The following is a 23,052-nucleotide window of genomic DNA, read 5'->3' on the forward strand; positions in this document are numbered from 1 at the left end:
TTCCCTCCTTCCGGGCCTGCGGCCTCCGAGGCCGCTCCCGCGCTATTCTTCCATGCGGGGCCGCCCGCGGGCGCCTTCGCACCTCGAGGATTTCGGCGGGCCTGGACGGCAGCGCCTGCAGGGAGCGCGTTGCGGGGACGGGGCAGACACAGCGGCACAGCAGGGCCGGTCGGAGCGGCACGGGAGGGTCGCGGTGGGGCACGGGCGGGTCCCGGGGCGGGGCTCGGGTCCCGTTCACATCCGGGCAACGCTCGGCGGACGTGGAGCACGCGGGCGGGGCGGCGGCGCGTGGGGGCGGCGGCGCGGCCAATCAGCGCCGCGCTCTCATCGGTGCAAACAGGAGCACAATGGAGCGAGCGGCGGGCGCGCTGCAGCCAAGCTTGGCGCGAGCGCCGCGCGGCTGACGGGCCGGCCGGCCAATGGGCGGCGGCGCGCGGCTCTGGGCAGCCAATGGGCTCGCTGCGGGGGCGGGCCCGAGCGAGGTTAGGGTGTCCTTGCTGGGCGCTGGGCTAAACTTCACCAAATAAAAGCTGTTTGTGTTGGGGCGGCTGCGGAGCCATTTTGGGTAAGTTCTGCCCCGAACTTTGGGTTCGCCCGCCTGGCGGGGCCGGCGCGGCGGTGGGGCTGCGCCAGGGCGGCGCTATGAATGAACGCGGCGGCGGTGGCGCGGGCCGCGGAACGGGCGGGGGCCGGGGCGGCCGCCGGCCCTGTCATGGCTCCGGCCGCGGGGAGGGGCGGCGGTGCCCCCGGGTCCCTCCGCGCCGCCCTCCCCCGCCCCCCGGGCCGCGGCAGCGCGGGGGGGCAGCGGCCCGTCTCGCCGGCCTTGCCGTTCGCCCCCGACCGGGCCTCGCCGGCTCTCGGCCGGTAGCGCGGGGCCGAGCGCCCCCGGCAGCGGCGGCGGGTCCCGGGGAGTGCGGGGCCGGGGGCGGGGCGGGCTCCCCACGGTGCTGAGCCGAGGCTCCTCCCGGCCAGGGAGGGGGAAGCGGCGCCCCCCCCCCCCCCCCGGGTGCGGGGTATCGGAGCCCGCCCGCAGGGCGCAGTTCCCCTTTGGCATCTCGGCTGTGGTGCTCAGGAATATCAATAATTAAGTCTTTAAACTTGGCGGTCAGGGGGAAGCGGGTCCCTTTGCGCGCTGGAGGCCCCGGGGTGCCAGCTGCCCGCTGCCTGGTCCCGCCGAGCCTGGGCGCGGGGGGGATGCGGTGGAAGGGCCGCTCCCGCCGCGCGGGGCCACGGACTCGTCCCTGTCAGCGCGGTTCCGTCCCGCTGCGCGCGGAGCAGACGCGGATCGGTTGTGACATCGCAGCCATGTCACAACAGAAGCATCGCAGTCACAGCAGAGCCGCGTCTCGCCGCAGTCATCGCACCCGCTGCGGGTCGGTGGCCGCACCGTGGGGTTCCCCTGTGCTCACCAGTGGCTTCACTGGTGGTGGAGGTGGATTTTAGCCTTGATCGATGAAATTTGTAGGATGAAGGCTGTGAAAGACACGCACGCAAATACGGGAGGAGGAAGCAAAATCGTCAGCTCGGGTTACTGCTGCGAGCGTGCACCCGCCTGAGAGTGGGTCTCCCTCTGATTGTCAGTTTGCCTGCTGACAATACACTGAACTCGCAGTGAAGTCGGGGACCGCGGGTCCAGGCAGGCTAACTCAGCACATGTAGTGCTGGTTCTGCCTGGTCTGCTGCTCTCCTTTGATATGGTAGAGTATTTTGGTAATTTTGCTATGAAAAATGCTTGCTTTGTTTCCTCAGGGAGTCCGGATGCTTCTAGCCAAAAGCCCAGTGTTTTTTCTTGTTTACGTCCTGCTCAGGAAATGCAGCAAATATTGATGGTGTTGGAGAATGAGGGGAGACGGATGGAGATGGTTGGCTGTGCTTGTGTAGTGTCCGATGGGACTGGGGAGAAGCCTCCAGCACCCCTCAGCTGGCACTGGCCTCCCTGGCATGGGGCTCCTGGGGGGCGGAAAGATGCTGTTATCTTGTTAGATGTCTATCCCTGACCCCTTCATTTGCAGAGTATCTTTTTAAGTGCTGTGGAGTCAGTTGGATTAGAGTGTTGCCAGAGGAGAGGAAGCACTGAGTTCTCAGAGGGTGTTTTCTCTGTTGTGAAGTGTTGCTGTTGGGCCCTGTTCAGGTGATGGTATGGGAAGAGGTACTGTCTTGCCTCTCCTTGTCTCTTGTTTACCTCCTTCATGCAGGAACTCTGCTCTGCTCCTTTGCAGAGAAATTGTAGTTTTGGTCAAACTGTTGAAGTATGAAGCAATAACAGCAATCTTCCTGGAGTAAATAGGTTGTTTCTCTCCCAAGGCTTTTGGCCTTGAGCTGGGTTGGTTTTGGTTTAGGGCTGCTCCTGGGTTCCTTTCCTGAAAATTGCTTCCTCTTCCACTACAAAGTAGAAATTTGTTTTTGGGAATGCTAATTCAGCCTGTGTCTCTGAATTGGTACAGCTGCCTGCTCTTGCAGGTCCTTCAGGGGTGCTGGACGTGCTGCTGCACTGCCTTCACTGCAGAGATGGGCAGCATGACAGCATTGGGTGAAGCTCATTGAATGTTGCCCCTCAAGTGCTTCAGGCTGAAAAACACAGTAACTAGGAGAGCTGGATCCTGTCAAAATGTATGTGTGTGCCTTTTGCAGCAGAGTTAAAGTACATGTTTTTATTCTTCAAACAAAAGCTGAAGTCAAGGAGAGGACTTTGAGTGATCTTGGTTTGTTTGCACTTTGATGAAGTTTGAAGCCCACCCTGCAGGCATGGCTGTTTGTTCCTGCCTGTTCCTTTATTCTCATTTTTCCCAGCAGAAACACAGGCTTCCCTGTCCCTGAGGAGGCAGTTGCAGCCCCTTGCTGCAGGCCAGTATGGGTACCCTGTGTGAATCTGACACTGAGGCAGCTCTTGCAGTCTTTATCCATGCTGCAGCTGTGAATAATGCACATCTCTAAGGGAAGGTGCTATCAGGGGCCTTGTTACTTTGTTCTGAATGCTGCTGTCTAGTTTAGTAGTATGTGCCATTTTAATGGATTGAGTTTACCTCTTCCTCTGTTGTCCTCCATGGTGGCCTTAGGGTACTATGCTGCTTGTCTTTGAGCAGCTGGTCCTAGATGTTCCGATGTTAGTCCCAGGGGTCAGTGCTGTGGGTCTTTTTGGGGTCTGTTGATTTCTAGTGGCTTGGTGGATGAGGCTCTCAGAAGAGGATCTGGTTTTCCTGACTGCTTTTTATTGCATTTCTTCAGCTGGAAGTGAATCTCTGCCCCCTCTCTCCACCCCAAAAGTGTAATCACAATAATTTTTAAGATCTAGTCTTCCTTGAGTGATCTTTAATATTTTATCTAGAGTTTCTCCAAACACATAAACTTCCACAGGTGGATAATATAAAGAGTTTCACTGCAGTGGTTTGTATTATTTCAAGAGGGCTTTGTACAAGCACGTGAACTTGTTTTTGTGAGCTGGGCGACTTTGTGAGACTTGTTTTTTGAGAGGCTGCCAGAGCGGGCCTTTGTGTTTTGCTGTGGTGTCCTGCCCTGTCTGGGCTTTGCACAGATAAGAGCTGATATCATCCTCATCAGTGTGCAGGAGAAGCTTACCCTCACTAAGAGGGAAGAGCTGATCAGCCTTGTGCTGAGAGTGCTGCTTGGTGCAGGAATGCAGACTCTTGTGTTGGGTCTGGAAAGCAGGCATGCGTGGGGAGCCTGCTCTGAGGGTGTCTTAAAGAGACAATGTCAAGCTCTGTGGTTGGATGTCTCACTGGGCCTTGGGGCACTTAAAAGGGCTTTTTTCATTTCTCCTGCAAGTAGCAGTGAATGCATTTCTCCTTGCTCATCCCCACTTTCCTGCTTGGGACAGTGGAGTCAGCCTCTGGTGTTGGTGGTCCTCCCTGGTCTGTGAAAGCAGAGGCAGTGTGGTCGTTGGAGGCCAACAAGCGCTCTCAAGGGGAGAGAAGATGGTCAGGATGAAGGGGCCTGTATGCAGTGGGGCAGCAATGTTTACTGTGGCAGAGTGTTAGTGACATGCAGGGTTTGTGTGGTGGGTTCTCAGCACCCTAAAAACCCATGAAAACAGAATTACCCTTGACTGTGGGAGAGATGTCAGTGCCTGCGTTGCCAAGCGTGGTGGTGGTGAGACCAAAATCCTCTAAGGAAGCAATGTGCTCTGTGCAACACCTATTGTGAGTGCCACACTGGGCAATGCCTGTCCCAGCCTGCAGTGATCATCCAGCACCAGCCCCTGGTGAAATAACAGAGCTGGGGAAAGCTGACCAATCTGGCAGCAAAAAGGGAAAAATGTGGTTCTCTGGTTGTCAGCTTGTGACACAAGGAGACACTGATTTTGTTCGTAATATCTCGGGCTGGTGTAATATGTTTTCCATGTGATAGGACAATGCCTTCAACTTTCCCTTATATGGGAAAATCTGGGATGCAGCCTAGCAATCCACCAATATGTGGCTAATAATTTTTAGCATTGTTATGTTGGATGTGTCCAGTCAGCCTAAGAATTAGAGTATACCTGAGACCCTCTGGCTGGGCTTTAATATTTAAGACCAGTCCCTGGCAGATATCTGGGGAAGGGTTATGACTATGCTCTAGGGAATTCCTGAGTACAACTGGCTGTTTTGGAAGTCAGCTAAAAGCTGGGAGAGTTTATGCCTGAGTATAGAACTCCTGCTCTGTGCTGCCCTTGGGCCCAGTGCTTAGAGAAGTGCTGGGTTGTGTTAGCATCAGGTGGGGGTCACACATAAAGCTTTTGGTATATCCTTTGTGTGAGGACCTTCTCTCTGTGGAGGAAATACTGCCTTGAGGTGAAGAGGTGCATGCTGTTTCTGTACTGCAGCCTGTTGTCTCCAAGGCGTTCTCAGCCTGTAGTGAGTATAAATCCTGTTCTAACAGGAGCAAAACACTCTTTCAGTCCAGAAAAGAAAATAAGAAGCATGGGAACCAAGTCCCAGTCCTTCTTAGCTTTTCGTGTGGGCGCTGGAAATGTGCAGAGGTGTGTTGGGTATGGCTCGGGGAGTGCGGGTGTTACTGTGAGGGTGAGGTGTGGCTTGGCCGTGGGGTGCCCATCATATTTTCCAGCCCTGGTTTCCCCTTGAGGGATGTTGCTTCATGATATTATGAATGTCTGCCCTCCGAGGTACAGCATGCCTTCTGCAGGCTCGCCTTTTCCAAAATTCTATGCTGGTTGTTTTGGGATGGTTTGTTTTACTGTGGTGTTTGGGAATTTTTTGGTTTGTGTTTTTCCTCGTAAGATTAAGTTTAGATCTCTTCTGAAGCTTTCAGGCACTTGTCTGGTTCTCTCTGCCATTTGGCTCAGTTGTGAAGGGAATTCCGGGTTGAAATGCAGGTAATTAATTGTTTCCTTTTGGGGTGACTGTGCTGAAAGCAGGGAAAAGTTATGCTTGGCAGTGTCAATTTTCAGAGTATTTTCTAAATGTTTGTATAAAAGTGTGGGATCTGTGGAGCCCTCCTTTGCATTAGAGTAGGAGACTGTATCAGGGGTCAGTCTGGTGTTACTCTAGGCCCCTGAGCTGGCTGCATGTCCTGTTATAACGTGCCTGCTGTTGCAAGGGAGGGACAGGTAGGCAGTAGATGGGCAAGGCTGTTTCATTCACTATCTGATGTTGTCCTAAATTACTTGTTTGAATTACAGCCTGAGAGCTCTGGCACAGGAAAATAGGTGGGAAGGGCAATAGGCACGTGTGGGAGACCCCAGCCAAAAGCCTGATGAGGAAGGCTGGGGGAAAGCTGTGTCCCTGTGGCTGTCAGTGGACTTGTGTGAGGAACTTATTGCCTTTAGTGTTAAAACTCCCTGGGATGTAAGACCCCACCTCTTCCCCCAGGAGATACCTCATTAGCATTTCTTTGAAGGCAGAAGCAGGACTTATAGCTATCAGGCCCTCCCTGTTAGCAACCACTGCTATAGAGTGGTTGCAACTAACAACTCCAATAGAAAGGGAGTTGTTCTCCCTCTCTATTGCACTGGAAATAGGTATTTGTTTTGTGGACATAGTTTCATTTTGCACTTCACCTTACAATGTATGGCTGCCTTGGAAAGTGAATTCTAGCACTTAATATTAGCTACAGGCAGGATCGAGGGTGCTGCAAAGTTGCAGGGGGTTCCACTTCTTTGATATATAGGTAAGTGAAATATTGGTTCTTTAAGAAACATTAATGCCTTGTTATATATGTGCATTGAGGCAGAATTAAAATTAGTCCTAGATACAAGAATAAACATTAGTGCTTTGCTATAGATGTGCTGCAAAAGCTGCTATTTTTATGTGAGCCACTGCCTTGAGTTCTCTAGGTCTTATGCACAGAGCACTTTTAACCCTCAGTCTTTCATCTGCTTTGGTTGAACTTAGAATATACTTTAGATAAAGTGAAGTTTAAGTGTTCAATGTGTGTTAATTGAGGATCCAACAAGAGCCATTTTTGATGACTTAATTAAATGCCTGGTGCATCCTTGCTGTACACTGTGCTTGCTTAGCCTCGGAAGGAGTGCAGTGGGGTGTGTGAATTCACAGCCCATTGCTCCTATTTGTATGCTTCTCTGCTTGTTGCTTTAGGGCAGGCAAAGCCCTGTTTCTCAGTGATCTTTCTCAGTCCCTGCAGGGTGCCCCTCACCAGAGTATCTGAGCCTTTCCCAGCATGCACTTTGGTGCATACATAAAAGCAGGTTTCTCTCCTCCACTGCAGACAGCAGAGGCTGTGCTCTGTTTACGGCGCAGTGATGGTGCGGGAAGGCTGGCTGAAGCAAGGCTTGTGCTTTCTGTGAAGGTGCTGAGGTTTGTGATTGCAGATTTGTGGGCCAGTCACAGTGACTTCTCCACTGCCTTGCTCTGGAGGGTGAGAGTTTCTATTAGAGAATAAAATTGCTGGTTTGGAGTTAGGCCAGTCCCACACTATGCTTTGAGTGTGAGAACCAGAGTCCTGAATCCCAAAGGCAAAGGAAGGAGTGTGTTACTGTGGGCACAGGCTCCTTGAGGCTTTGGTAGTTGTAATTTCAATTCAGGTGAATTGAGGTGTGACTCTGCAGGCTGTAGGACCTATGTGTTTGAATAGGTACAGCTGTGCCCACATCTGACAGGGCATGCTGTGTGTGGAAATGTGGTTATCTGCAGATACTGCTTTCCAGTTTCTAGACAGGCTCTCCATTGGCTGCTCTGCTGAGTGGAGCAGGGCATTAGGACTGAGGACAATATTCTTAAACCCTTTCCTGGATCCAGCTCTATTTCCTGCTCTTTCTGTTCCCCTTAGCTGGAAGGAGGAGACAGACATAGAGCAGAAATGGGTTTCTGGACCCTGTTGCATGATTGTTCCTCCAGAGATGCCTGCTGAAGAAATGGTTCAGAATATGAGTGGCTTATCCAAGTACAGAGGGAGAGAAGATATGGAAACCATTTTGGTTTGGACTTTGGACAGGTATGTGCAGTAAGAGTAGGCTAGGACGTGGGCCGGTGGGAACTGTGTTCTCCTGTTCTGTCCAGGGATTGCTAACCTGGCTTCTATGTTGCTACATGACAGAGGAGACGGATATCTACAGACCTGCTGGGCAAACAAGGACAAGAGTTTCTTGGTAGCTTGATGCAGCTGATGCCATGTGCTTGCCTGCTTTCTGGCTGACCCTATGACAGTGGTGCTGGTTGGCCAGGAGTGTCTAGGGCATCTTCTGTATCTGTGCCCTGAATGAATGCAGCTTGAGTCCAGGAGAGATCACAGCAGCTCTGCCTATGTGCTGTTGGAAGAAGCTTGGTGTGGCCTGGGTTCCAGTTCTGTTTGGAAAAAGGGACTCTGCAAAGATGGGACTTTGCAGTCAGTGTTAGTGACGGTGGCGAGGCATCCTCTGGCAGGAAGCCCTCCTGCCCATGTGTTCCCTACTTATGCAGCTGTGGCTCTCCAGCCTGGCGAGGTTGATGCTCTCTTCACTGTTCCTCAAGCTGGTCTCTGACTAAAGGGCTTTATGAGCTGAAGCAAGAAGGGTCTACCTCTCCATATGCGCTTTTGGTAGCGTTTTACTTGCAGTGTGTCTGGGCAGGCCTTTGTGTGCTCACCATTTAAAAGGGCTAGCCAAGTGTATTAAAGCAGTCTATAGCTGAGGAGCTGGCATCACTGAATCCCAAGCATTTGCACAAGAGGAATTGAAGAATTTCTCTTTGGCACTGCTCTCAGCCTCCCATACTTTAGTCTTTCTTGGGATAGTGTAAAAGACAAATGCAAGGAAACAGAGATGATTGAGATGAATGTCTCATTACAGATGGCATCTGAACTCTGGAGACTGTTCTCTCAAAGTACTTTCTCAGGCCTGGACAACAGCAGATTTTGTCTGTTGCTATTTTGGAATGAGGTTTGCTAGATTTTGTTAGGATGTGCAGGCAGAACAGATGCCATGAGCTGTGGGACCTCCCTACAGCATACAAAACTCTCAGACTGTGGTTATTTAGGATGTTATCTTTCTGGGTGCTGAGGAACAGCTTGGCTCCCCCAGTACCTTGCCTTCCTGCAGGCAGGGGTCTGCCAGCCAGCCTTTCTGCCCTGCCCTGGAGTGGGTGGCCTGGGTTTGCAATGCTAGCAGGACAGGTGCAGCCTGTGTGGGTGCAGGAGCTCTTCTCCAACAGAGCAGCATCAGTCAAGCAGCCTCTGTAAGCTGGTGTTGGAGCTGTCCTGTGCTTGGGGAGCGAGCAGTGTAGCAAAATGTCCTTCTGCTCCTGGAGATCCCTTCTATGTCCCCAGGCTTCAGTGTGTGTGAGAGCACAGACCAAGCTGAGCTTCCTTTATCACCTGTTTTTTGAGATCCCTAGGACCAGGATAAAGTGCTGCCGGGCCCAAAGAAGAGCTGCTCACTTTTCACACACTAAGATGTACCTTGGGGTCAGCCTTCAAGGCCTGTGCTCGTAAGCTGTAGTCTGAGAATGTGGCCATGGTAGGCAAAGCAAGGCTGGCCTTGAGCTCCCTTCAGGCACTGTACACCCCTTGCCACTCTGCCACCTGTGCACAGACGAGGCATTTGGCAAAGCAGAGGTGTCCATCCTGTTGTGAGGGCCTGGAAATGTTTGAAATGCTAACTCTTTTCCTGTGGCCCAGCTGCTGGTACTTGGCCATGCTTCATTCAGTTCCTTGGATGTTTTTCCTTGGGCACATTCCTGTGGGCTACTCATTAGATGAAGCAGGAGGTTGGCAGGAGGGCACCAACTTTTTCTTTCACCTTTTTTCTCTACCATGGTTATAGCAGAAGAACAGTGGGGAATACCTTAGTCAGCAGATAACAGGAGCAAACAGGGATATGGGGACATCAGGTGAATGACTGGCAAGGTAGGAATTATCCACTGTGGAGGTCTGTGGCAGGGAGCTTCAATTGGAGCAGACTTTCCTGAAGTCTGACAGAAATTCCTCAAGAAATGATTTTCAGCATGACTGGACTCTGCAGTGGGATCTCCATCACTATGTGGAGCTGTGGCCAGTGTTGCTGTGCCTTCTCAGCACAAAATCTGATCAGGGTGTCAGATGTGTCCACAGCCAAGTCTTGAGGTGCATTGCATGTGTTCACTTTTCTCTCCCTGATGTCAATGTTGATTTTTGGTTTCTATTCTAGCATTAGAAAATAGAGGCACATAGGGTTATGATTGCCTCTGAGGAGCTGTTTGCAGTGTGGCAAAGCTGTTTTCTGACAGCTGGAGTTTGCTGTGCAGGATGTTAACAACAGCAAGAGGAGAAGATCTGTACTTTCAAGAATGCCATCTCATTTTTTGGCCATCTACCTTGGGATAGTATGAGTTTGGTGTAAAGCTCTCCAACCTTATAAAATGTTCTTTGCATTGGCTAGCTGTCAAGGCTGGATTTGTAAACCTTTCTTACTAATAAAGGTTAAATTATGTGCCTAGTGGCTTCTTTGTAGGGACAGTGACCTTGGAGATGGACTTGGACAGCTAAGTGAAGCTTTGGACACTTGTGTGTAAGACATAAAAGGCAGCAGGAAAATGTGCAGAGTGCACATTTTCCAGAGTGCCGCTGGTTTTTGCTGAAACATCTATATCCCTCCTGGTAGCTGGAGAGCAGCTGGATGTTTTGCCCTGATGCAAGAGGCCTTTGAAGCAGCTGACAGTAACCCCTGTGCTCCCTTGAGCCCAGTAATTCATCAGAGGCTTTTTCCTTACACTGCTGGGAAGTCTGGCTCCTCATGACTGCTGGTCCAGGAAGCCAGCAGGAGCCAAGCCTACAATTCTCTCTCTACCCAGGGGTAACAGCCAGGCACTTCAGGGAAGAGAACCTGCTTCCAGCACTGAGACTGTGTCCTCAGAGCTTCTTTCCCCATTTCCATCTAAAATGTAGCTAGGGTTGTGTTGTCACTCTGACCAGAGGCTTTCCACAGCCTCCTTGGTAGCTGAAGCACACAAGCATGCTGCCTTGGCATGCAAGGCCCTCTGCCTTGTTAAGGAGCAGATTGGGTGGGCCATCCCAGGCTAAGAGGAGTTGCCCACCAGGCATCTTTTTGGTTGCCAGCAGGCTGGTTATGCCACTGTGTTGAGCTGCTGTGAGCAGTGAGCTTCTGACTCCCAGAGGCCAAGAGAGGGGTTGTGAGCTGGCTGCTTCTGGCCTGCACCAGGGTCAGTGGGGTGGGAGAGTTGTGCAGGATGCTGTGGAAGTTACACTTGGCCATAGGCTTTATTGGCTTCTGGAGCTTGGGACTCCTGTAGCATGTGGATACAGATACTGCGTTTTTTTCATTTTAAAGTAGGAAATTAGGTGCTGGGAGTGTGATGGATGAAGTGGGAAGGCTTTATGGCCACTGTCACTGTCTGTTCCCTAGACACTCCACTCGTGTCCTTTCTTGTTGGCTTGCTGGTCGGCATGCTGGGGCTGGTGAATAAAGTGGAAGGAAAATTTGGCACTGGTGATGGAAGAATGGCTTGTTAAGATTTGGCAGACTGGGCAGTTAATTTGAGCTGTGTAGTGTCCTGGGTTGGATGCCGCACTGGGCCATATTTGTGTGTAGTGGGTAGCAGAGGTCTGGAAAGTGCTACATCAGTGACATGCAGTGGGCTTTGCTGATGTGTCAGGAGCTTGAGCTGGGGATGCTCTTTACAAGGCACATGAATCATGCTGGTGGGATACTGCTGTGCAGGGAGCCACCGTGGACCCCTGTGTGTGTAGGAGTGCTGCACATGTTCTTGCACACCAGTGCACCCTTGCACATGAAATCATGCCTCTTGGTGCTGAGGGTGGTCAGATGCCTGTCCCTGTGGGAGTCCAGCCTGCTGGTGCCAGCTACGAGTCTGGGCAAGCTTGGCCTGTCTCCTTTCTCTCTTGGCTGTGTAGGTACTGCATTGTAGCGATTTGGTTTGGTTTTCTTCTGGGTTTTTTTGCCTTGCTGATGTTGAGGATTAAAATACACTGCCTGAAGGTTATGAACAACTGTTTGGAGTCAGACTCTTGGCCAGCAGATCAGAAGGCAACAGACACAGTAGGTTTGAGAAACCTGTCTCGCTCCTGCATACCAGGGTAGCAGGATGATGACGTGGGAAATTGCACACAGCTGATGCTGGGTGCATCCCCATGATGGGGAAGGGGGTACAGCTGACACTGGTGCATCCCTGCTCTGCAGACAGCCACCTTGCAAGGCCTGTGCAACATGGGAGTAGTGTGTCCCCTCATTTTGGACTGCTCATGAAGATGATGAGGGAAATACATTTTATGGTGAGCTCAAATGTGGTTTCCCTCTCTCTAGCAGCAAGCTGGAGTGCTTCTCTTTGTGTGCATGTCGAATGGCCAGGCATGGCTTTGTGTTCATGACGTGCCTTCACTGAACAAACTGAAGGGGTTTCAGCTGTTCTGCTGCTTTCTCTTCCCTTGTGCTATTTGTCCCTACTCACTACTGTGTTTGCTGGACTCTGAGTGAGCCCTCGGTGCTCAGTCCCCTTGGCACTGTGCAGCTGCTGAAGGTCACTGTGGTTATGGTCTTGGATTAGAAGCTGCATTTGAAAACCCTCCAAAAAGGAGCTATTGCTGGTTCTGCCACGTGAGCTTGTCATGAGAGTCATGAAATGCAGCTGACTGAAGCTGCATTACCGGGGGCTGTATCCAGCCTGCATGTGCACGCTTGCTTGTTGGGTGCCAACAGAGCATCCTCTGTGGAACAGGCAATGGCACAAGCCCAGGTGTCTCCCTGGGGTCTCTGACGTGGCTGTTGCTGTAGGGCTGAGAGCTTGGGAACAGAGTGTTGGTGTTGAACAGGCTTTCTGGAGGGGAATGCTGTGCAGCATCACCATATTCCTTTTCCAAGGGAGCAAGTGGCAAGGAGGTTGTGGTGATTTATTGCCTGCCTGTCAAAGTCTTGTTGCCTCGTCACCTGTGGGGTGGCAGTGCTGGGTGTCTGGGGAAGGTACTGCAGGTTCGCCATGTGCTTTTGGTGTCCTTATCAGCAGATCTCTGGGCTCCCCTGGCCCCACAGAGAACATAGTCAATTCCCCCCCACCTTCTTTTTTTAAAGATGAGAATATTTTGAAAACAGAAAATTGCTTGCAGCATGGCTGTGTCCCTTGGGGCTGGCTGTTGGTGTGATGCTCTGCCCGTCCTGGACATGTGTACCTGCCTGATGCATGTTTGCTCCCTTACTTTGGGTTATTTGGACCTCTGTGTTCTCTCCTCTTCCCCCTTGTTTCCTTCATCGTGCTGTGTGTCCTGCTTAGGAGTGTGGGGCCTGTGCCCTCTTCCCCCATGGTGCGGTGGAGCATTACGGCAGCTCTGGAATGAAGACCACTTGGCTGCTTGGCGAAGCCTCCCTCTCCTGATGGGTTGCTGAGGGAGTCTTGTTTTCTGTAGCTGTGTAAGCAGAGCTGGGAAGCTGCTTCTCCGCAGCCTCTGGGAAGGAGAATGTGTGCTGTGCTGCCTCGCAGTGAGCTTGCAGACTCCACAGCCCCCTGCATCGCTGCTGCTGCTTCTCTCTTGCTAAACTACTGGGTTATTTTTAACTTGGAAAAATTACAACCCGAGATTGGCATTCTCTACCCCCAGCGGAGGGCTGGAGGCAGGATGTGGGGGAGGCACTGCGGAGGCTGGGAATGCGGCTTGCCGCTCCAGCGGGCCCGTTGCCAGGGGCTCTGCCCCCCACAGCCCTGTGCCTGCCGGGCTGCGCAGAGCCTGTGCGGCGAGGCTGCCTCTTGCTCGGCACGGATGGAGCTTCAGCCTGGATTCCCATGGCGAAGGCACAGAGCAGCTGCAGACACATAAACAAATCCTGCTGCAGCAGGCTGTGGGGAGAGAGCTGTGCTCTGCCTGCCAGGCTGCTTGCGTGACAGCCTGCAGACAGATAGCTGCTGAGGGGGACTGTGTACCTCCTTCCGAGAGTATCCTGCAGAGATGCTCTTGGGTGATGGAGTGTGCTGTGGAGGAGCAGCTAGCCGGGTTGCTCTTTTGCCTCCTGGAGGAGGCTTTGCTGAACCATGCAGCCCTCCCTAATTTAACTTGCAGAGAGCTGTTGGGGAGGAGCCAGGGAGAGGTGTCACTCTTGCGCCCCCCCCCCCCAGCTCTGCCTCTAGTGTTTTGCAGGCAGTTGCATTGTCAGTGCGAGTCTCCCTTGCCTGGAACTCCCCGAGTGATGGGAACACCTCTCTAAATCCGCTGACAGGGAGATGTTTCTGCAGAGCCTCTTTTCTATGCAGCCCTCAGGAATGTAGTTCCCTGAGTCCCTCTGGATTGCAGCAGACCCCCAAGTTTCAAGCTCCAGTGGCTCTGCTGGCTGAGATGTGTCTGTGCAGCCCTGCTTAGGAACAGGGATTGATGAGGTAGCAAGGCTCAAACAGCACCAGAGGACTGCAAATGTGTGTGTCTTTGCTGTTTGGTCTCAGAGAACACTGTTGGTCAAGACAAGCAGAAGAAGAACAGAACCAGGTTCTGCTCTTGGTCTGTCCCTGCCTGACCTGTGAGTCCTTTACTGCTGCTCACCTGCAATGTGGATGCATCAGGTGAGGAGGGTGGCTGGTGCTTGGGCCCTGCTTGGTTATCCTTGGGCTTTCTGTCTGCCTTACCAACTGCAAAGTTATTGAGGAGGTTCCTCTGATGGGGAGGTGCTGCCAGGGCCTGGGGCCTTCTGTTCCAGCTCGCCTGGGAAAGCCTGCCAGTTCCTGTCAGTTCTGATCTGTTGTCTGCTACTCCATAGCTCTCAGTGATTGGCCAGGAGTAGCAGGGGAGCACAGCAAACCTCTTGGCGAGCAATGGCCAGTCCTTATTTCCCTTAGCTGACTTCAGGCAGTTGCAGACACCTTTTCTGGCTCCTTTGGGAATGATTCTCATTTGCTTGTTGAGGCTGGTCCCATACACCCAGCACTCTGATTCCATTTGGCATGACATGCTTTGGGCAGTAAACTGGTGTGAGGCTCTCCAGGCTGTGGGATGGGGTACGCCATGAGATACTGAGGCTGGTCCTCTGCCTCTGAGCTCCAGTCAGGACTGTGAGAGTTCCTGCCAGAGCAGCAGTTCTGGTGTCTCAGCTCTACAAAGGTCCAATGTGATGCCTGACCCTGACAGAGAAATTACACAGCTCATGTCATCCCTGTATGGTAGGGAATGGCTGTTGGCTACTTCTTTTCCTCAAGGCTGTAGGGTTTGTTATCAGGCACTGCTGATAACAGTGTTATCAGAGACACTGCTCTGTGTTTGAGCCAAGGGCTGTTCCCATGATGGCAGCAGGTGGTGGAGAGCAGAATAACTCTAGGGCAGCCAGGGCTGGAGTAGCATCTCTTCCCCAAGAGAGCTACTCTGCAGCTTATGTGAGGCAGTGGAGTGTCCCCACCACTCCAGAGTGGTGTGAACACACAAGGACAGCTGCTGACACTGGCACAGGGATTGATGTGTGAAGCAGAAGACAGAGCAGGACTCTTTACTTGGAAGACAGGCTTCTGAAAGCTCTCATTTGCCCCATTGCCTGGTGCCCTTTGTCGCTGCCTTATATTTGGCAGGGCTGAGCAGGGCCCTTGTGCTGTGTCTGTGGGAGCTGCCTGCAGTTCTTATTTCTGAGACTTCTCATCAGTCTGTACTGTGACCTCTGCCAGTGTTTGTCAGGGCAGGTTAGTACATCCTCAGGTAACAGTACAGCAAGGCAATGCTGAGCCACCCAACTTCCCCTGGGCTAGCTGCCATCCATGAGCCTGGCTTGCTACTGGCCTGCAGGCCTGGGCAGCAGGTTGGGACCTGGCACCCCTGACCCATCTCTTTTCCTTCGAGCTGTGCCTGGCCACTGGGGAGATGGAGCAATTCTGGAGGCACATTCGCAGACCAGACCTACTTGTCTGAAAATCAGTAATTTCATAGCATGGCTATGCAATTCTTTATCTTCCTGCTTGTCCTTCAGGGCTGCATACAAAGTTCTGTGCCTGTTTGAGGTCTGTATTTTCAAGGGATCCTCCTTCTCATCAGAACTACAGGAGGAAGGAGAGAGAAGGGCTACATGATGAGGAGGTGAGCAAGGCTTGCATCCCTCACCTTGAAGGAAGTCTTTCCAGAAGCCTGCTGATAGATGGAGGTTGGACACTTTTTGATGCATCTGTCTCAAAGGAGCTGCTTGCAGTGAGACCTTGTCCTTGGCACCTCCCCTCCCTGAGCCTTCTTTGTTTGTGCCAGATGCTGCTCCTGCACCTGGGAAGGGGAGCTGGAAGACAAGGTCCTTCTGGAAAGTGTATATCTCCAGTGGGCTAGTGCTAGGTAGTTTGGGGGATGAGTGAGGATGTGTGGAGCTAGGTGTACTGTATTAGAGCACTTCTCTGGTTTGTAATAAGCACAGGGGTCTCCAGACTGAAGTGTGGGGTTCCTGTTCCTCTTGAATGTCACTGATGAACCACCGAGGGGTGCTTCCATTCTGGCACATAGGAAAAGGAGCTGGAAAAGCTGCCAATGTCTAAATCAAAGAATCATAGAATAGAATAAGTTGGAAGTAATCTTAGGTTATTTAGTTCCAACCCCTCTGCCATAGGCAGGGACACCTTCAACTAAGCGCACTTTTAGCTGAGGGTGAACAGCTGAGGCATGGACCCCATTTTGTGTTTGTGGAGTGTTGTGTGTCTGTAGTGTCATTATGTGGTCCTGGCTCACAGCGTGCCCTTACTTTTCAGGAAAAGTGTCTGCTGCAATAACTTGTCACTTCAGCAGAGGTGCAAGGCAGATGGCCATCCCATTGGACCCAGCTTGTGCTTTAGGGGATCCGGGGCTCTCACTTCTGGCCTGGGGCCTGAGTATTCACGACACCTGCTGAGAAGCAAATGTGATCCCTTTGCTGGATTTCTATCACTTCATTGAGATGTGGAGTGTGTATGTGCAGGGTGCTGAGTGACCTGGTTGTGTCATTGAATGTCTGCCACAGGTATGGGCTGAAAACCAGAATTGAAGTGTACTGAGTGGAGTCTCCTCTGGAGATACTTAAAACCTCCCTGGACACAATCCTGTGAGACCTGTTCAAGGTGAAACCTGGTTTATCAGGGGACTTGGACAAGGTGATCTCAAGAGATCCCTTTGAATTCCAACCATTCTGGGATTCTGTGTAGTGGCGTGTGTCTGCTGTAGTTGGCAGCGTCCAAGGCTGTTTCCTGGTTCTGCTCTTTGCTGCAGCAGCTTTGGAGGGACTTGAATGCAAAATTCCTATTTAGCAAGGGCAAAGAAAGAGTGCAAGTTTTCCAAATGGGTTTTCACCAGTGTCTTTGGCACATAGGTGGACATGCCCACACAGGCCTGTTGGGTGCCCCTTGTCCTTCCAGAGGTGGCTTGTGAGCTTTGCTTCTTTTTGAGTCCCAGGTCCTGTTGTGCTTGGAGAAAGCCACATGGCCCTTTTTATTTGTCCTTCTGAAGGGGATCATTAAGGGTGTTGATTTTTGTTTTAACTCCACTTGTTTCCTAGCTGCATCCTATTTCCATAGATAAAATCAGTGCTTTTTCCCCTTTGAAGAAGGCTGTCCACCTGCCTCTTGCAGGCAGCTGAGCATGGCACTGTGCTGCAGGAATGTTCTCTAATAAAGTAAAAAAAAAATGCTGCTGTTCTGAACAAGATGTGTTCTCAGGTAAATGCCATTAGTTTCTGCAGATGCTGAGGCCTCTGCTTTCTCTGGGTTTGTGGCCCTTTTGCCTGTTGGTGACAAGCCTGTGGACATGACCCGGGGGGACAGACAGGGCTGTGCTCATGTTGCCCCAGGGCACCTCTGGCGCTGAGCTGGCCTGGGGGAGCTTCTGAGCTTGCAGCCAAGGCATGTGGACATGTACACTTCTGCTATGGGTTGGGGGACCTGGGTCACCTGAACTGTTGGAGAAGAGAAGGGAGGACAGGGCTTGAAGATAATACAGACCCTGGAAGTAAAGGCAAAACAAAATTAGGACTGCATTCAGAGCTGCTGACCCGCACCTTCATCACCATGCTGCAGATGAGATTTCCCTTCAGGAAAGGAAAGTTGCTCTCGGGTAAAAGCTATGAATAAAACTTCCTTTCTGAAGTGCCTTGATGGGTCTGTGACTGAGGGGCTGTTAGGACGTCTTGAGACAAAGAATCCTTGAAGGGATATTGGTGGAAGTCTGCAATGGGAGAATGCCAGAGATTGCTCTCAGAGATTGAGCTCTGTGTGTCTGAAGTCATCTGTGGACACAGTCCTTGGCAGTGGTTGTGTGGGGATCTTGGGAGCGCATGTAGGTTTTGGAGAGAGGGAAAGGTGGAGGCAAGTCTGAGTGTGTTCCCAGGGGAAAGACGGGGTAGCCCCTGACTGTGCCATGTGCCTTACAGGTTTTGGGGGCTGTTTCACAGTTTCCAGTGAACTGAATCAAAGAAGTTTGGAATAGAATCAAAGTAGTTTGGAAAAGATCAATTGCGCCCAACTATAAACACAACATGGCCAAGGCCACCACTCAACCATGTCCCCATGTGCTAAAGCCACATGTCTTTTAAATCCCTCCAGGGATGGTAACTCCAGCACTGCCCTGAGCAGCCTGTGCTAGTGCTTGACAACCCTGTTGGTGAAGAAATTTTCCTTAATCTGTAACCTAAACTTCCCCTGGTGCAATTTGGGGCCATTTGTTCATATCCTGGTACTTGGTCAAAGAGTCTACCTTGATCCACACTCAAGTCAGGGATCTGTAGAGTGTGAGAAGGTCCTCCCTGAGCCTCCATTTCTCCAGGCTGATCTCCCCCAGCTTACTCAGCCACTCCTCATCAGACTTCTGCCCCAGATCCTTCCCCAGCTCTGCTGCCCTTCTCTGAATTTGTTTCCTGAACAAAGGTCCCTGACTCAAAGTTCTGAAGGTCTTTCTTGTTACAAGGGGCCCAACCACTGAATCCAAGCTCCATCCCCCTGCATCATTCCCCCCAAAGTGGTCATCCTTTTGGGACCTTGAGAACTGGTCCTGTTTGACTGACCCTCACCGGTGTTACATTACAAGGAGGAACACCTTTTTGTCAGGTATTTTGGTATTCAATGGAATTACATTGGGGATTTAGCCTTTTTTGGGGATGCACTGCAAAAACCAGATGGAGTTTGAGATGTGAGAGCCCACCAGCAGAGTCTCCTTAAAGGCGAGGAGAATGTAAATTGAGAGCAGCTTGAATGGTGCAGATGCATCCCCTTTCCTGCTCTTGGGATACATAACCTGTGGGCACAGTCCCCTTTGCTTGTTAACACATGCTATGTTTTCAGCTTGCTGGCTGTGGAGACTGTTTGATTTGTGGGCCAGTCTAATTTACAGCTCCTTTCCACAAGACATGTTTTAATGTAATTCAGTCTTAGGTGGTGGTGTTGCTCTTTGTGATGAAGCTCCTCTGTGCAGCTGGAATAATCCTTGTCTAGCTCTCACTGTTCTGCAGTGCAAATCTGTGCAGTGCCTCAGGCAGGCTCTTTTAAAGATTTCAACAAGAATGGTGTTTTTGAGAAAGAGGTTACAGATTTTTGATCTTTTACCCGTCCTTGTAAAAATTCAGCCAGCCTCAGCACACCATCAGCCTCTGAAAACAAACATTTGATTTTTAAAAGTTGTTTTTGTTGCTCTACTCTATTCCCTTTGCACCTGAATGAAGAAGGGCATGAGCCTGACACCATGGTAAAGGTTTGGATTTTTCAGGTTTTGTTTTGGTGGTTTTTTTTGGGGTTTTTTTTTTTTCCCTTGGTTTGGTTTTTTTCCTCTTTGGGAATTTTCTTCCATTTGTTGCCTAAGAGATGATAACGAGGATACTTACGAGAGACAAAAGAAGTGGCCAGGATGGCGGGGGAGGGGTGCAGCTGGCTGTAGGGCTTTCTTTTGGGAAGGGCGGAGGCACCGGTGAGGGGCTGGGCTGGGCTCAGCTCCGCTCGCTCTCGCCCTTGGGCTCAGAGGTGACGCGGGCAGGCTGCTGCCCTGGGGAGAATTGCTGCCACCAGGGAGTTCTGTCCTGCGCTGCTTTCTGCTCACCGGGGCTGAGCTTCAGCTGCTGAACTGGGACCTTTCCAACACCCGACCTCAAGGGGAAGGGGACCCCGGCCCCCTCCCCATTCCCGGAGGGAGCGTCTGTGGCTGCGTGCAGCAGCTGCCTGCGGGAGCCCGCCTGCCTCTGCCCAGCCCCGCTGCTTTCTGCTGCTGTTCCGCTGCTCCGGCCTTCTATGCTACGCTTTAACCCGACAGCTCGAGCCTGCCGGGGCCCCTGCTGCTTCTGCCCCTGCTTGGGGCTTAGTGCTTCCCTTCGATTTGACACCTCCGGGGGTCTGCTCGCCTCTGCCGTTCCAGCTGCTTCCAAGGTTCCTGCTGCAGTCCGTTTCCCCAGCCAGAGGTGCAGCAGGACCGGCCGTCCCTGAGGGTTCCAAAGGCAGCCCCTTCTCCATCCCTTCCGCCAGCCCGCCCGCCATTGCAGTGCGCAGAGAGGCGGCCGAGCTCGCGCCACAGCGCCCCCTGCAGCCCCGGGGGAATCATCGCCCCGCCCTGCCCGGCCGGGAGCCAGCAGCGCCCCTGCTGGCTGTGCCCGGAACTGCACCGCAGGGGAAGGTGCCTGCAGCCGGGACCAGGCCGGCCCTGGGGCTCTGCGTCTGCTCGTCGGTGCTGCCGGGCTTGGTGTTGGCTTGCCTTGTTATACACACACACGCTAGTAAGGAACTGCTATTCCTTTTCTGGTATCTTTGCCTGAAAGCCCCGTCATTTCAAAGTTATAATAATTCAGAGGGAAGGGGGTCATATTCTGCATTCCAAGGGAGATTCCCACCTTCCTTGACAGACACCTGTCTTTCAAACCACAGGCTTTGTGTTGCTCTAAATGGAGAAATGTCTTTCTCTGTCTCTAGCCTTCCTTTTCTTGAGAATGGGTAGACATGGCCCTGAAGCCATGCAGGCAGACCTGAAACTTTTTCTAGCTTGGGTCTCCTACCATTTCCTTCTGGTAGCCCCTTCCTGGCTCTGCCTGCAGCTCCAGGCTTTCTCTCAAACCTAGCTCTTTCTTTCTGGGGAAGCTCTAGAGAAGGCTGCTGAGCCATTTTTCAGACCAAAGGTTTCTCTAAGCCCCAGTCTTTTTGCAGGCCCCCACTTTGCTTTGGCAGCCCATTGCCATCCCTGTTTCAGCTGTATGTCAAGGCTTCTTCTGTCCATCAGTGTTACACTGAACCTAATTTTATACCTGAACCTTTTGACAAGAACTGCTGTACAAAAGGTGATTCCCAGACGAGGGCTTCTGACAAACTAAAATAATCTTTGGTGTACCATTTCTAGCCCTGTTCCAAATGCAACCCTAAGCTTTCACTTTCTGTCAGTCTCAGCTGTAGTTCTTGCTTTCCATCTGAGCCTTAGAGCTGGAAATCCAGGTAGAGATCTTCCAGCCCATGGATCTTGGCAGCTCCCACTTGGTTTTGGCAGCCCTTTTCCTGCCACAGTCCAAGTGCAGCTTTAGGCTTTGTCCCTCTCACAGCACTAACCCTATTCCTGGCACTGGCTCTCATATTTCCACAGAGCAATTGAAAAGGCCCCACAACCATTGCCTGGATGAAAACTGACCCAGCCCAGCTGTCTTGCCAGCTCCTGTTTGGCTTTTGAAGCCTGGCTCAGCTGTAAGCTTTGGCTTTCACTCAGGCTTCTTATTTTTTGTGAAGAACTGCAGGGAAGACTCCGAGCCCATGGGTCACACCAAAGCTTTCGCTCATCCTGGGACTCTGAGCTGCTCTTGCTTGAGTTTGGCAGCCCCTTTCCAGCTTTGCTCCAGCAGTAACAGTGTGCATTCTGCTTCTGAGCCTGACCCTGTGCTTGCCTGTGGACTGTGAGGAAGGGATATAAGGAAGGATCCACAGCCATTTCCTGGCAAAAGGCGATCCACATGGATCTCTTGGCAGCCCCTCTCCCCAGATGCCATGTAACCTGTCCCTTCAGTCCAAACCCTGACCTGAGCTGTTTTCCAGCTGAACTGTAGGGAACCTTCTAAAACATTTCCCGGGCTGGCCTCTTTATATTTTGCCATCCCTTTCCAGCCCCACATGAGTGCTAGACTCTGGACCCTTATGCTGGTTTTCCAGCAGAGCCTTAGCTAAGCTCCCCAGCCTTTTTCCTCATGAAGGCTTATTCCCAGGTAAGGCCTTATGCAAGTCCTTCTTTGCTCAGGTGAGCTCTGCTTCCTCTGCATTTCTGGGTTTTCTTTTTCTTAGCCATAGCCCTGATTTTCCTGAGAAGCTGTAGAGAAGTTTTCTACCAATTGCCTGGACCAGTGTTTCCTCTCAGCACAGTGTTCTTGGAAGCTGCCATGTACTTTTGCAGCCCCGCTCCAGCTCCAGCTCTGGACTTTGTCTTAGCATTATCCCAACCCTAGTCTTATTGCCAAGGTCATTCTTCAGGAAGGTGTCTGCAAACTCAGGTCTTTAGCAGCCCCTACTTTCTTCTAGTGGGCCCTTTCTGGCCCCTCTCAAGCTATGAATTTTGGCTTTCCTTCAGCCCTAATCCTAATTTCACATCTGAAGCCCAGCCAAGGGCTGCCAGGGGAGGAGGGGAAGTTTCTCTCAGGCCAGGTGTTATGTGCCATCACAGTGCTGTTACAGCCCCACTCCCACAGCTGTCCTGTGCACATGGAGTAGCTGTTCCTCGAGCTTGCCAGATGCAAAACAGAATTGAGCTGGGGTTTCTTAAAATTTTATTTCTGCATATTTCTGGGATTTTTTTTTTTGGTTTTATTTTTGTTTTGTTTTTTTTTTTTTGAGTCAGAAAACTGCTGTTTCAAAGTCAGACAGGGATTGGGCAACATTAACTCACTTTTCCCCTTCCTTCTTGTTTGCTTCATGGGGATGCCAGGCAGCCATGCCTTTTGTCAGCAGGACTGTTGAAGGATGTTAGCACACACTGGCTGCTCTGTCTCAGTTTTGCATCCAAGCTTCAGATTTGGATTCTGGCATTGCTACTTGCATGCAGCATTGGTGGGCAGGATTATTCCTGTGGAAGAGCTGCCTACAGAAGTTCAGTTAATAGTGCTTGTTAGACCTTCACTGGGGTATTTTAATTTTGAGTGTTTCCATCAGTGTCCTTTAAATATCCTCCTGAGATGTCAGATGGTGTGGCTGAAACACTGCAAAATCCATGGGCACCCCAGACATCAGGCTTCTGGAGAAAGGGAGAGGTGCTGCTTTGAGAGGTGGGCAGCAGATGCTTCTGCTGCTTCCCTGGCGTGGAGGCAGTAGAGTCTGGAGCTGATGTTTTGTGCTGCCATAAGCAACTTCCTTATGGACACAAGTAGTTTTTCAGCCTGTAAAACAGTTTTAGGGATCTTATGTGGCTTTTAAAGGTACCCTGTGAAGATTTGATGGAAAAGGAGCCAAGGGCACATTGCTGAGTGCCTGTGGTGAGGGGTATGAGCTCGGATGCAGGCTGCCCCTCGGAGCCTTGGCCAGCAGTGCTTCGTGCCCCCTGCGCCAGGGCTGCACCTGCTCCCTGCTGCTCTGCAAGGAGGGGTGGCACAAGTCAGGACTGAGCCTTAGGTGGAGAATTTGTGTATTTTATATTTTCCTATAAAAACTGCAATCTGGAAAATTGTTTCAAAAAAGCAAGTCTGAGGTTTAAACTTCTTGGAAACATTTTCCTTTCCTTGGGATAAGCAACAAAGAGAGTGTAGAACAAGCT

At 51.6% G+C, this 23,052-nt stretch overlaps 1 protein-coding gene across 1 annotated transcript in view; it reads left to right on the forward strand.

Moving 5' to 3' along the window:
• Positions 1-522: 522 nt before the first annotated feature.
• The window catches only part of CHD6 (chromodomain helicase DNA binding protein 6), a 98,744-nt gene continuing 76,214 nt past the window's right edge, over positions 523-23,052 (forward strand). The window contains exon 1 of the mRNA XM_066561789.1: positions 523-565. The gene's annotated coding sequence lies outside the window, so the exon portion shown is untranslated. The remainder of the gene's footprint in view (positions 566-23,052) is intronic.

The sequence above is a fragment of the Molothrus aeneus genome, chromosome 17 (assembly GCF_037042795.1).
Source record: "Molothrus aeneus isolate 106 chromosome 17, BPBGC_Maene_1.0, whole genome shotgun sequence".
Classification (NCBI taxonomy): Eukaryota; Metazoa; Chordata; class Aves; order Passeriformes; family Icteridae; genus Molothrus; species Molothrus aeneus.